The sequence below is a fragment of the Electrophorus electricus genome, chromosome 10 (genome assembly GCF_041902795.1).
Source record: "Electrophorus electricus isolate QZ-2024a chromosome 10, ASM4190279v1, whole genome shotgun sequence".
Lineage (NCBI taxonomy): Eukaryota > Metazoa > Chordata > Actinopteri > Gymnotiformes > Gymnotidae > Electrophorus > Electrophorus electricus.
Window position 1 is genome coordinate 7,405,369 of NC_137506.1, and position 12,808 is coordinate 7,418,176.

Below are 12,808 nucleotides of genomic sequence, written 5' to 3' on the forward strand. Positions count from 1 at the left end.
CAGTGAGGATACATTTCGTAAGGCAGCGCGACTTCCACAAAAGTTTAAGTTCACGGAATTCAAAGTACAGAGCGCAATTACACAATGACATCTAACCATAACGTAAAAAAGGGGAATATCTCATTCATTTTTCAGGAATGCTATGTAAAGGTTTATGAATTATACTTAAAAAAGTAAAACTATTCAATGATGAATTCTTTTAAGTACAGATGCCAAAACAGAGGGTTGAACCCAGGACCTTTAGATCTTCAGTCTAATGCTCTCCCAATTGAGCTATTTCAGCTAATTTACAATAATATGGTGTGTATTCAGAAAATGACTTTACCACTGTGAAATCCATAGACCGGTCAGGCAGGACCATAAACCTTTTTTTAATAACAAATGTAAATCTAGTTTTATCCCTCTTACAACTTTTATTTCACTGTTTATATTTTACACTGTTTTATCGGTTTTTATGTTGTATGATTTTATTATCCAGTGTTTTATCTTTACGTTTGTAATATTTTTTTTATCATGATTGTGTGTTGTTCAGTCTATTATCCTCATCTTCTATTCATAGTGAACCACAATTGCTGCAAACATCCTCTTCCTTTCCTCCCATTCTTTTCCTTTCTCATCTCTTCCTTCTCCTTACGTTCTTGGGCTTTTTTCAGCTCCTTCTGGCGTTTTTCTGCCTCCTTGGCTGATTTTCTTTGCTCTTTGGCTTGCTGCTTCAGCAACTGTTTCTGATTCATCTCCTCCAACATTGCGAACAGTCTCATCACCCTCTCCCGGTGCTCCCGTCTTTCCTTCCATTCCTTTTCCAGTTTCTTACGTTCTTTAATTTCCATTCGCTTCTCTTTTTCTATTGCCTTTCTCTCCTTTTCTCTGACTTTTTCCTCTGCTTTTTCGATCTTTTTCAGAATGTTCGACAGGTTTTTATCCATCTTCTTTTTCAGGGCCGCTTCACTTGTCTGCTGGATTCCATCCTGTTCTTCCTCCATAAGAACAGCCTGCAATTTCTCCACTCCCAACTTAAACTGGGAAATCCAGCCTCTCTGAGGGAACAGATACCAATTAATTAACCTCTTAACCAACAATTAAGCTCTCCTATTCATAACAGCCCAGACAACTGCTGCCACACACTCTAAAAGCTTGCTGTCATTGTGACTGCTTAGACTGCTACCTGTACACCTAACAAAAATTAATGTTTCATATTGCAGAGAAAAGATTATGCTTACATGGTACATAGAATGTTATTAAAATGACTTCATTCTGGTTACCATGACATTAAGAATGGGATGCTTTGAAAATACCAATTCCAGACAAATAAACAGAAAAGTAGAGATGATGCATAAAATGGCTTCTGTATGAAAATATCTTATCATACATTTACTCACATCTGCAGGAGATGTTGCCACATCTCTCTCCTTCTTCAGAGTCTGCTGCTCCTCCCTCATCTTACTCAGCCACTCTCCTGGCTTTGCCTCATCCGCAGCCTTGTGGTGTCCCATGTGGAACAAGGGGCAACTCAAACTGCGATGAGGGGGAATGGTGCCAACATCTATATTGTTGGTTTCAGTATCCTCCTGCAAAACAGCAATGTGCTTTGACCTCTGATACCAAGCTCTATAGGAGGGTGTCCAGCATGTAAATTGTATCTAAAAAGGTGTGAACTTGCTGCTACTAACCTTAAAAGCATGCATTCTGTTTTGCCAAAAATCCCGTCAGTTTAAAACCTGTGGAACATGGTAAACAATGTTAGTTTTCAGCTCATGAGACACAGCATTGGAAATACCCAAGACAATTGCCAATAATTGCCCTACATTTGCCCTAAACCATAGATGCAATTTACACTGTCCTCACCACTTTGTGAAATACATGATTTTGTCCCCACAACTTCTTGAAAGTGTATTAACAAAATATTTGTATTTCTTTCACAAGTTTGTTTTTGCTTCATTTATTAAATATAATTCGATTAATGTGTTGTTTTGGTGTATAATCCTATTATGCTTTTAATGACAATCAGAACACGTTCGTGCTGATATGTTGTCACGCTAATAAACGCAGTACAACTGACGTTTCTTGAATTATGGTTCAATCAAAATAAATAGAAAACAATTTTACTACAAATATATATATATATATAAAACCATAGTTTTAGTTTGGAGAAGTGGGCAAGACGGGAGTCGAACGCAACTACACATTTAGTGCTTTATTGGGCAGAATAAAGACTAGATAAAACAATCCAAAACACGATAGGCCAAAAGGCAGGAACCGTACGAACAGGGATCAAACGCGCTCGCTGTACCAAACGAAACTTCGCAAATGGAATACCAAACAAGAGGCTTTATATGCGAACATGAATCAAGGTAATAAAGGGCAGGTGTCGTTAGATGTCCGGGGATTGGGAGCGACACGGTGCCGATACTCCTTGTGTTGTTCAACGCCGATGACAGACTTAAGCAGTGTGTCCATAACACCTTTCATGAACTTGTTTCAGTCGGAGTTCATTTCTTTTCAGTAAACGCGCGTGCCCGAGGATTTGATGTCTTAAAGGGACGTGAACTTGAGGGGCGCCAGAACTGATTGGACACCCGCTCTGAATTCTTGTCTCCATGGATCAGTTGCACCAATTGGGATTAATTGCTAAACTGGTAGAAGCTAAAAGATCATTTTCAGACAAGTTTACGCCTGTTGCACCAAGACCAGTAGCGACGCACGCGCCTATTTAAAACGTGTAATGACCGTTGCTAAGTAATTTGCGCTGCTACTAAGCAAAATTGTTACTGGTACTCACTTTGGCAAGACAGTCCGCTATTTCCTACCAGATTACAGACTAAAGAGGAAAACAAAACCCGCCGACAGTGAAATACATAAATCAATAGAATTATATTCACACAAACCACACATTTATATATGGTCAACTTGCCTATCTTTGCAATGACAGTCTGGCTAATGTTAGCTAGCTGGATAGCTAGAGAATTAAAATTAGACTATGACCAAGTTATCTAGCCGCAGGCCTTTCCCTCTTGTATAGTGCTATTCTCTTTCACAAACTTGCCCTTATTGTGAGAGCAAAAATGGCATCTGGAAATTGTGTTTACCTTGTATTTCCTAAGATGTGACAGTAAATATACCCCCAGGTATTGAATAATATAAGAAATTTACGAGCATAATTAGCTAATATTAATTTATGTATACTCACCGTCAGTGAACGTTCCTGTCTCAACTTGGACACGTTACAAATTGTTTAAAAGCTTTGTATGTCGTCTAGTTAAATGACCGTATCTATTTCTACCTATTTGTAGCCGAATAGTGAGGACACGTGGCAACATTGTGACGTCATAATACCGTGTGCAATGGAAGGCGCTTATAATAGGACTCTACTAATTTCACAAGAACGTCAGTTAATTTCACGGACCTATTTTATAAAAAAATTATTTCATGAATTTTAGGATACAAATTAATTTTAGGCTACATTTCATGGCATTTATTAAATAACACTGAAGAAGCTTCATAGTTAGGATAGCCACTTAGACTCACTAGGCCTGCCATGCTAAGCCCTGTACTGGCTTTAGTTTAGCATGGAACTGCAAATAACTTCCAAAATATAACCGTGATGTTTGTAACGACGAAATGGCTTTTTAAAATCAAAAGCAGGAATATTTATGAAAAATAAATCCACATTATTGCAGGTCAAAAATGCACGTTACTTTTAGGAAATCCCCAGCAGGTTGTTCTCATTTGACCTTTTTCCATAGCAACAGAAAAACTGCTATGAGGTTTATCATTAAACCCTGCCCCGTTCACATAAGGCATGTCATATATAAAATAAATAATTTACTCGGTGGGGAATTATACCGTGTGGTTCATAGATTTTCCCCACATTCCAGTAATTTTATTAAGTACACTTTAAATAGAAAATAAAGACACAGACTCAGAATTAATTGAAGAGAATAGTCAGTCCCATGTTTATTATGAGCTCAATGTTACAAACGAAGCATAGTCTGGAATATGTCGAACAATCACACAAAGAACACACATTTTTTATACAGTTTTCAGAACTGATTATGTAATTGCCCCACCTTCTTTACATACTAGTGTTTGAAATCTCCACCACAATGTTCAAACATACATTATTCAATATATGCAAATTGAAGCTTGACACCATTATATCCCTTTGGAAGATTTTCCTTTTTTTTAAACAAAGATGATCTCAACTCACACCACCAAACACCTGCAAGATGATGTTGCTGGTCAGTATCACCCCGTGGTAAGATAATAAACCTTGTTTAGCCACAGAACTCTCAAAGAGGCTTTCAAGTCTATTAAAAACTTAGATCTTTTGCAACACTATTGAAGTTATTTCTCACAGGAACAGTTCAGCGTACTCTTCCTTAGACTTGTACAGAAGCCTTGAAACCCCCTCCATCAGAGCCTCTGTTCTGCACGTACAGAATCAAAAAGGTCTCTGACCTTAAGATATCCCAGAAACATTATTCATTTTTTGCTTTCAAACTCAGTCTTGCACAACTCTGCACCTATTACAAAGAGCTTCAAAGCCTTTTATAAACGTTATTACCTCAACAGGAAATAGATTTTGGAAAAGAACAAACATGTCTGGAAGATGTTCAGTGCTCCCAAAGTGAGAAATATATACTGTATATCAGTGTTCACACAGAGGATTTGGAAAGGACTGTGGACATATACACCTACCCTTTTCTTGTCCAGTTGTTTGGCGAGCAGATAAGTAATGAACTACATTTCAAAAGCATTTGTGCAGAAGCCACTGTTCAAGTGCCTCTCTGTGCAGTGAGGATACATTTCGTAAGGCAGCGCGACTTCCACAAAAGTTTAAGTTCACGGAATTCAAAGTACAGAGCGCAATTACACAATGACATCTAACCATAACGTAAAAAAGGGGAATATCTCATTCATTTTTCAGGAATGCTATGTAAAGGTTTATGAATTATACTTAAAAAAGTAAAACTATTCAATGATGAATTCTTTTAAGTACAGATGCCAAAACAGAGGGTTGAACCCAGGACCTTTAGATCTTCAGTCTAATGCTCTCCCAATTGAGCTATTTCAGCTAATTTACAATAATATGGTGTGTATTCAGAAAATGACTTTACCACTGTGAAATCCATAGACCGGTCAGGCAGGACCATAAACCTTTTTTTAATAACAAATGTAAATCTAGTTTTATCCCTCTTACAACTTTTATTTCACTGTTTATATTTTACACTGTTTTATCGGTTTTTATGTTGTATGATTTTATTATCCAGTGTTTTATCTTTACGTTTGTAATATTTTTTTTATCATGATTGTGTGTTGTTCAGTCTATTATCCTCATCTTCTATTCATAGTGAACCACAATTGCTGCAAACATCCTCTTCCTTTCCTCCCATTCTTTTCCTTTCTCATCTCTTCCTTCTCCTTACGTTCTTGGGCTTTTTTCAGCTCCTTCTGGCGTTTTTCTGCCTCCTTGGCTGATTTTCTTTGCTCTTTGGCTTGCTGCTTCAGCAACTGTTTCTGATTCATCTCCTCCAACATTGCGAACAGTCTCATCACCCTCTCCCGGTGCTCCCGTCTTTCCTTCCATTCCTTTTCCAGTTTCTTACGTTCTTTAATTTCCATTCGCTTCTCTTTTTCTATTGCCTTTCTCTCCTTTTCTCTGACTTTTTCCTCTGCTTTTTCGATCTTTTTCAGAATGTTCGACAGGTTTTTATCCATCTTCTTTTTCAGGGCCGCTTCACTTGTCTGCTGGATTCCATCCTGTTCTTCCTCCATAAGAACAGCCTGCAATTTCTCCACTCCCAACTTAAACTGGGAAATCCAGCCTCTCTGAGGGAACAGATACCAATTAATTAACCTCTTAACCAACAATTAAGCTCTCCTATTCATAACAGCCCAGACAACTGCTGCCACACACTCTAAAAGCTTGCTGTCATTGTGACTGCTTAGACTGCTACCTGTACACCTAACAAAAATTAATGTTTCATATTGCAGAGAAAAGATTATGCTTACATGGTACATAGAATGTTATTAAAATGACTTCATTCTGGTTACCATGACATTAAGAATGGGATGCTTTGAAAATACCAATTCCAGACAAATAAACAGAAAAGTAGAGATGATGCATAAAATGGCTTCTGTATGAAAATATCTTATCATACATTTACTCACATCTGCAGGAGATGTTGCCACATCTCTCTCCTTCTTCAGAGTCTGCTGCTCCTCCCTCATCTTACTCAGCCACTCTCCTGGCTTTGCCTCATCCGCAGCCTTGTGGTGTCCCATGTGGAACAAGGGGCAACTCAAACTGCGATGAGGGGGAATGGTGCCAACATCTATATTGTTGGTTTCAGTATCCTCCTGCAAAACAGCAATGTGCTTTGACCTCTGATACCAAGCTCTATAGGAGGGTGTCCAGCATGTAAATTGTATCTAAAAAGGTGTGAACTTGCTGCTACTAACCTTAAAAGCATGCATTCTGTTTTGCCAAAAATCCCGTCAGTTTAAAACCTGTGGAACATGGTAAACAATGTTAGTTTTCAGCTCATGAGACACAGCATTGGAAATACCCAAGACAATTGCCAATAATTGCCCTACATTTGCCCTAAACCATAGATGCAATTTACACTGTCCTCACCACTTTGTGAAATACATGATTTTGTCCCCACAACTTCTTGAAAGTGTATTAACAAAATATTTGTATTTCTTTCACAAGTTTGTTTTTGCTTCATTTATTAAATATAATTCGATTAATGTGTTGTTTTGGTGTATAATCCTATTATGCTTTTAATGACAATCAGAACACGTTCGTGCTGATATGTTGTCACGCTAATAAACGCAGTACAACTGACGTTTCTTGAATTATGGTTCAATCAAAATAAATAGAAAACAATTTTACTACAAATATATATATATATATATAAAACCATAGTTTTAGTTTGGAGAAGTGGGCAAGACGGGAGTCGAACGCAACTACACATTTAGTGCTTTATTGGGCAGAATAAAGACTAGATAAAACAATCCAAAACACGATAGGCCAAAAGGCAGGAACCGTACGAACAGGGATCAAACGCGCTCGCTGTACCAAACGAAACTTCGCAAATGGAATACCAAACAAGAGGCTTTATATGCGAACATGAATCAAGGTAATAAAGGGCAGGTGTCGTTAGATGTCCGGGGATTGGGAGCGACACGGTGCCGATACTCCTTGTGTTGTTCAACGCCGATGACAGACTTAAGCAGTGTGTCCATAACACCTTTCATGAACTTGTTTCAGTCGGAGTTCATTTCTTTTCAGTAAACGCGCGTGCCCGAGGATTTGATGTCTTAAAGGGACGTGAACTTGAGGGGCGCCAGAACTGATTGGACACCCGCTCTGAATTCTTGTCTCCATGGATCAGTTGCACCAATTGGGATTAATTGCTAAACTGGTAGAAGCTAAAAGATCATTTTCAGACAAGTTTACGCCTGTTGCACCAAGACCAGTAGCGACGCACGCGCCTATTTAAAACGTGTAATGACCGTTGCTAAGTAATTTGCGCTGCTACTAAGCAAAATTGTTACTGGTACTCACTTTGGCAAGACAGTCCGCTATTTCCTACCAGATTACAGACTAAAGAGGAAAACAAAACCCGCCGACAGTGAAATACATAAATCAATAGAATTATATTCACACAAACCACACATTTATATATGGTCAACTTGCCTATCTTTGCAATGACAGTCTGGCTAATGTTAGCTAGCTGGATAGCTAGAGAATTAAAATTAGACTATGACCAAGTTATCTAGCCGCAGGCCTTTCCCTCTTGTATAGTGCTATTCTCTTTCACAAACTTGCCCTTATTGTGAGAGCAAAAATGGCATCTGGAAATTGTGTTTACCTTGTATTTCCTAAGATGTGACAGTAAATATACCCCCAGGTATTGAATAATATAAGAAATTTACGAGCATAATTAGCTAATATTAATTTATGTATACTCACCGTCAGTGAACGTTCCTGTCTCAACTTGGACACGTTACAAATTGTTTAAAAGCTTTGTATGTCGTCTAGTTAAATGACCGTATCTATTTCTACCTATTTGTAGCCGAATAGTGAGGACACGTGGCAACATTGTGACGTCATAATACCGTGTGCAATGGAAGGCGCTTATAATAGGACTCTACTAATTTCACAAGAACGTCAGTTAATTTCACGGACCTATTTTATAAAAAAATTATTTCAGGAATTTTAGGATACAAATTAATTTTAGGCTACATTTCATGGCATTTATTAAATAACACTGAAGAAGCTTCATAGTTAGGATAGCCACTTAGACTCACTAGGCCTGCCATGCTAAGCCCTGTACTGGCTTTAGTTTAGCATGGAACTGCAAATAACTTCCAAAATATAACCGTGATGTTTGTAACGACGAAATGGCTTTTTAAAATCAAAAGCAGGAATATTTATGAAAAATAAATCCACATTATTGCAGGTCAAAAATGCACGTTACTTTTAGGAAATCCCCAGCAGGTTGTTCTCATTTGACCTTTTTCCATAGCAACAGAAAAACTGCTATGAGGTTTATCATTAAACCCTGCCCCGTTCACATAAGGCATGTCATATATAAAATAAATAATTTACTCGGTGGGGAATTATACCGTGTGGTTCATAGATTTTCCCCACATTCCAGTAATTTTATTAAGTACACTTTAAATAGAAAATAAAGACACAGACTCAGAATTAATTGAAGAGAATAGTCAGTCCCATGTTTATTATGAGCTCAATGTTACAAACGAAGCATAGTCTGGAATATGTCGAACAATCACACAAAGAACACACATTTTTTATACAGTTTTCAGAACTGATTATGTAATTGCCCCACCTTCTTTACATACTAGTGTTTGAAATCTCCACCACAATGTTCAAACATACATTATTCAATATATGCAAATTGAAGCTTGACACCATTATATCCCTTTGGAAGATTTTCCTTTTTTTTAAACAAAGATGATCTCAACTCACACCACCAAACACCTGCAAGATGATGTTGCTGGTCAGTATCACCCCGTGGTAAGATAATAAACCTTGTTTAGCCACAGAACTCTCAAAGAGGCTTTCAAGTCTATTAAAAACTTAGATCTTTTGCAACACTATTGAAGGTATTTCTCACAGGAACAGTTCAGCGTACTCTTCCTTAGACTTGTACAGAAGCCTTGAAACCCCCTCCATCAGAGCCTCTGTTCTGCACGTACAGAATCAAAAAGGTCTCTGACCTTAAGATATCCCAGAAACATTATTCATTTTTTGCTTTCAAACTCAGTCTTGCACAACTCTGCACCTATTACAAAGAGCTTCAAAGCCTTTTATAAACGTTATTACCTCAACAGGAAATAGATTTTGGAAAAGAACAAACATGTCTGGAAGATGTTCAGTGCTCCCAAAGTGAGAAATATATACTGTATATCAGTGTTCACACAGAGGATTTGGAAAGGACTGTGGACATATACACCTACCCTTTTCTTGTCCAGTTGTTTGGCGAGCAGATAAGTAATGAACTACATTTCAAAAGCATTTGTGCAGAAGCCACTGTTCAAGTGCCTCTCTGTGCAGTGAGGATACATTTCGTAAGGCAGCGCGACTTCCACAAAAGTTTAAGTTCACGGAATTCAAAGTACAGAGCGCAATTACACAATGACATCTAACCATAACGTAAAAAAGGGGAATATCTCATTCATTTTTCAGGAATGCTATGTAAAGGTTTATGAATTATACTTAAAAAAGTAAAACTATTCAATGATGAATTCTTTTAAGTACAGATGCCAAAACAGAGGGTTGAACCCAGGACCTTTAGATCTTCAGTCTAATGCTCTCCCAATTGAGCTATTTCAGCTAATTTTCAATAATATGGTGTGTATTCAGAAAATGACTTTACCACTGTGAAATCCATAGACCGGTCAGGCAGGACCATAAACCTTTTTTTAATAACAAATGTAAATCTAGTTTTATCCCTCTTACAACTTTTATTTCACTGTTTATATTTTACACTGTTTTATCGGTTTTTATGTTGTATGGTTTTATTATCCAGTGTTTTATCTTTACGTTTGTAATATTTTTTTTATCATGATTGTGTGTTGTTCAGTCTATTATCCTCATCTTCTATTCATAGTGAACCACAATTGCTGCAAACATCCTCTTCCTTTCCTCCCATTCTTTTCCTTTCTCATCTCTTCCTTCTCCTTACGTTCTTGGGCTTTTTTCAGCTCCTTCTGGCGTTTTTCTGCCTCCTTGGCTGATTTTCTTTGCTCTTTGGCTTGCTGCTTCAGCAACTGTTTCTGATTCATCTCCTCCAACATTGCGAACAGTCTCATCACCCTCTCCCGGTGCTCCCGTCTTTCCTTCCATTCCTTTTCCAGTTTCTTACGTTCTTTAATTTCCATTCGCTTCTCTTTTTCTATTACCTTTCTCTCCTTTTCTCTGACTTTTTCCTCTGCTTTTTCGATCTTTTTCAGAATGTTCGACAGGTTTTTATCCATCTTCTTTTTCAGGGCCGCTTCACTTGTCTGCTGGATTCCATCCTGTTCTTCCTCCATAAGAACAGCCTGCAATTTCTCCACTCCCAACTTAAACTGGGAAATCCAGCCTCCAGAACTGCGGCAATTCTTTCTGGCATAGTTTCCACTATGTGCTGAAAATACTCTGCAGGAATCTTGGTCCAATCTTCATAGGATATTTTCTCTCAATTTACATGGAGGGACTGACATGTTCTAAACTGCCTGTTATACTCTTACAGCTGCTTTGAAATACAAAAAAAACATATTTATCTTCCACTCCACTCAAGAATGGCCACACTTGGAATTTCCCTTGGCACATTTAAAGCATTGTGTGAGCCAGATAGCTTCTGTTTTCAACCTTCCAATGCTCTGAGTAGTAGTGTTCCATGCATATGACATGCTTCACCACGTCCATGCGTGTTGTAAAGAAACACAGTGTAAGCAGTATTAATGAAAGTGCATCTCTACCTCAAACTCACCAGTGTAACAATTACAGTGTTTGAAATCTAATTTTAAATGGCGATCAGCCTTCTTAACAAATCTCCAATAACAAATAAGCAGAACTCACCTTGTTGAGTGTTTGTGTTTGTTTGTGTGTGTGTGTGTGTGCGTGTGTGTGTGTGTGTGTGTGTGTGTGTGTGTGTGTGTGTGTGTGTGTGGTTTTAAGCATAGCAAGGCACTTCAGGGTTGCCAGGTGGAGCCTTCCTGAAGACCCTGATACTGAAACAGCATTAAAAGCTGCAATAGCACTGTAGTTGTATTTATCTGCACTAATACAGCTTTGAACTATTGCACTCTTACATACAGTAAGTTTCTGTTTACCTGTGTACATTTCTGTGTACCCTTAGTAAATAAAGGGATTCTATTCTAATATTACAAGTGCTAGAAGTACTGAAACTCCAAACAGTGAAGAAACCAGTGGAGCTTAATGACTGGTCAGATGAAGAGAGTGAAGTGAGGAGTTTCCTTCAGTGTCTGCCATGTCCCAGCTGAGGTGAGTGTGAAGCTTTATTTGTACTATAGGAGTTGTGTTTAACTTTGAAACTGATGGTGTCACAGCCATTTGTGGCTGGGAGTCTAAAAGAGCATAATTGGCTGTACTCTTAGGGAGAGAGAGAGTGGCATACGCTCTCTCCCTTGTTAATTACAGAGACACCGTGCAATCAAGGGCGTCTATAAGTTCACGCGTCAGAAGGGGGAGGAAAACACTATTTTCCGAGTACTTAGAATAACATTCCGTACTTTTTGGAGAAAATTTTCTAGAGTGTTTTCATGTAGACAGAGAAATGAGTGGCTAAAATGTCAGAAACATTAAGGGGACAAATGGGGAATACTATAACAGCTCTTTTCATGTGTTAGTGACACCAGCGTTCCCTCTTTTCCCAGATGGTAAAAAAGAGCCCTGACTCTTGCAAACTTCATTTTTTTGTAGAACAAAGAGAAAGATAAATAACTCGCTTTATGGCCTTTTTCCACTCATGCATACCAAGTCCAGTATGCATCCAAACATCAGAATAGTAGGAGTGCAGACATTGAAAACTGGTTGTCTAGTGGTTAGTAGTCAGTGCTTTCTCTGCCACGGCCCAGGTTCGATTCCCAGTCAGCGAAAAATCTTTTTTTTGCTCATATAAAATGACAGATTCTGCATTAAAACATAAAGTTGGTGGGAGTCAGAGTTGAACCAACAGCCTAAGAATGACAGTTTTAACTTCTACTCTACCAACTGAACTATTGAAAGCGACATGCAAGTAATCCCACATGTCCAAACACCAGTAGGTTGGCAAGAAACACAGCCAGTTTTGGATGTTTCAATTGTTAAGTTCATTTTACTCAAAGAAGAAAGATCGCATTGTATAAGTTGTTCAGCTACAAACAGATATATCTTTTGATGACATTTGGAATCATACTGGACTTTGTGTACATGAATGGAGAAAGGCCATAAATGGTTAGAATAACATTCAGTGCTTTTCGAGAAAGGTTTCGAGAGTTTTGTCATGTAGTGAGAGAAATGAGTGGCTGAAATATCAGGCATTAAAAGTGCAAATTGCAATCATGGAAAGAAAATTGCTTTCATGTGGACCGCATTGAGATATCAAACTGCCTGTGGAACATAACACCTCTTAAGAGGCTAGATTTGTGCTCTCAAGCTGCGATGGTGGTTTTCTCATGGCTTCTAAAAGAAGAGGCTGTCGTCAGGGTGGAGTGAGTCTTTGATAACCAAGATTGTTGTTGTTTTGGCCTTCGAATAGACAACGGCATTACCCAGTGTCAGGTCTTT

At 38.2% G+C, this 12,808-nt stretch overlaps 3 non-coding genes across 3 annotated transcripts; all 3 read right to left on the reverse strand.

Moving 5' to 3' along the window:
* Positions 1–210: 210 nt before the first annotated feature.
* Positions 211–283, reverse strand: trnaf-gaa (transfer RNA phenylalanine (anticodon GAA)). Its single transcript has one exon. It is a non-coding gene; the product is annotated as a tRNA-Phe (tRNA).
* A 4,719-nt stretch (positions 284–5,002) lies between these two features.
* trnaf-gaa (transfer RNA phenylalanine (anticodon GAA)) lies at positions 5,003–5,075 on the reverse strand. Its single transcript has one exon. It is a non-coding gene; the product is annotated as a tRNA-Phe (tRNA).
* Positions 5,076–9,796: 4,721 nt separating this feature from the next.
* trnaf-gaa (transfer RNA phenylalanine (anticodon GAA)) lies at positions 9,797–9,869 on the reverse strand. The gene has a single exon. It is a non-coding gene; the product is annotated as a tRNA-Phe (tRNA).
* Between the last annotated feature and the right edge of the window lie 2,939 nt (positions 9,870–12,808).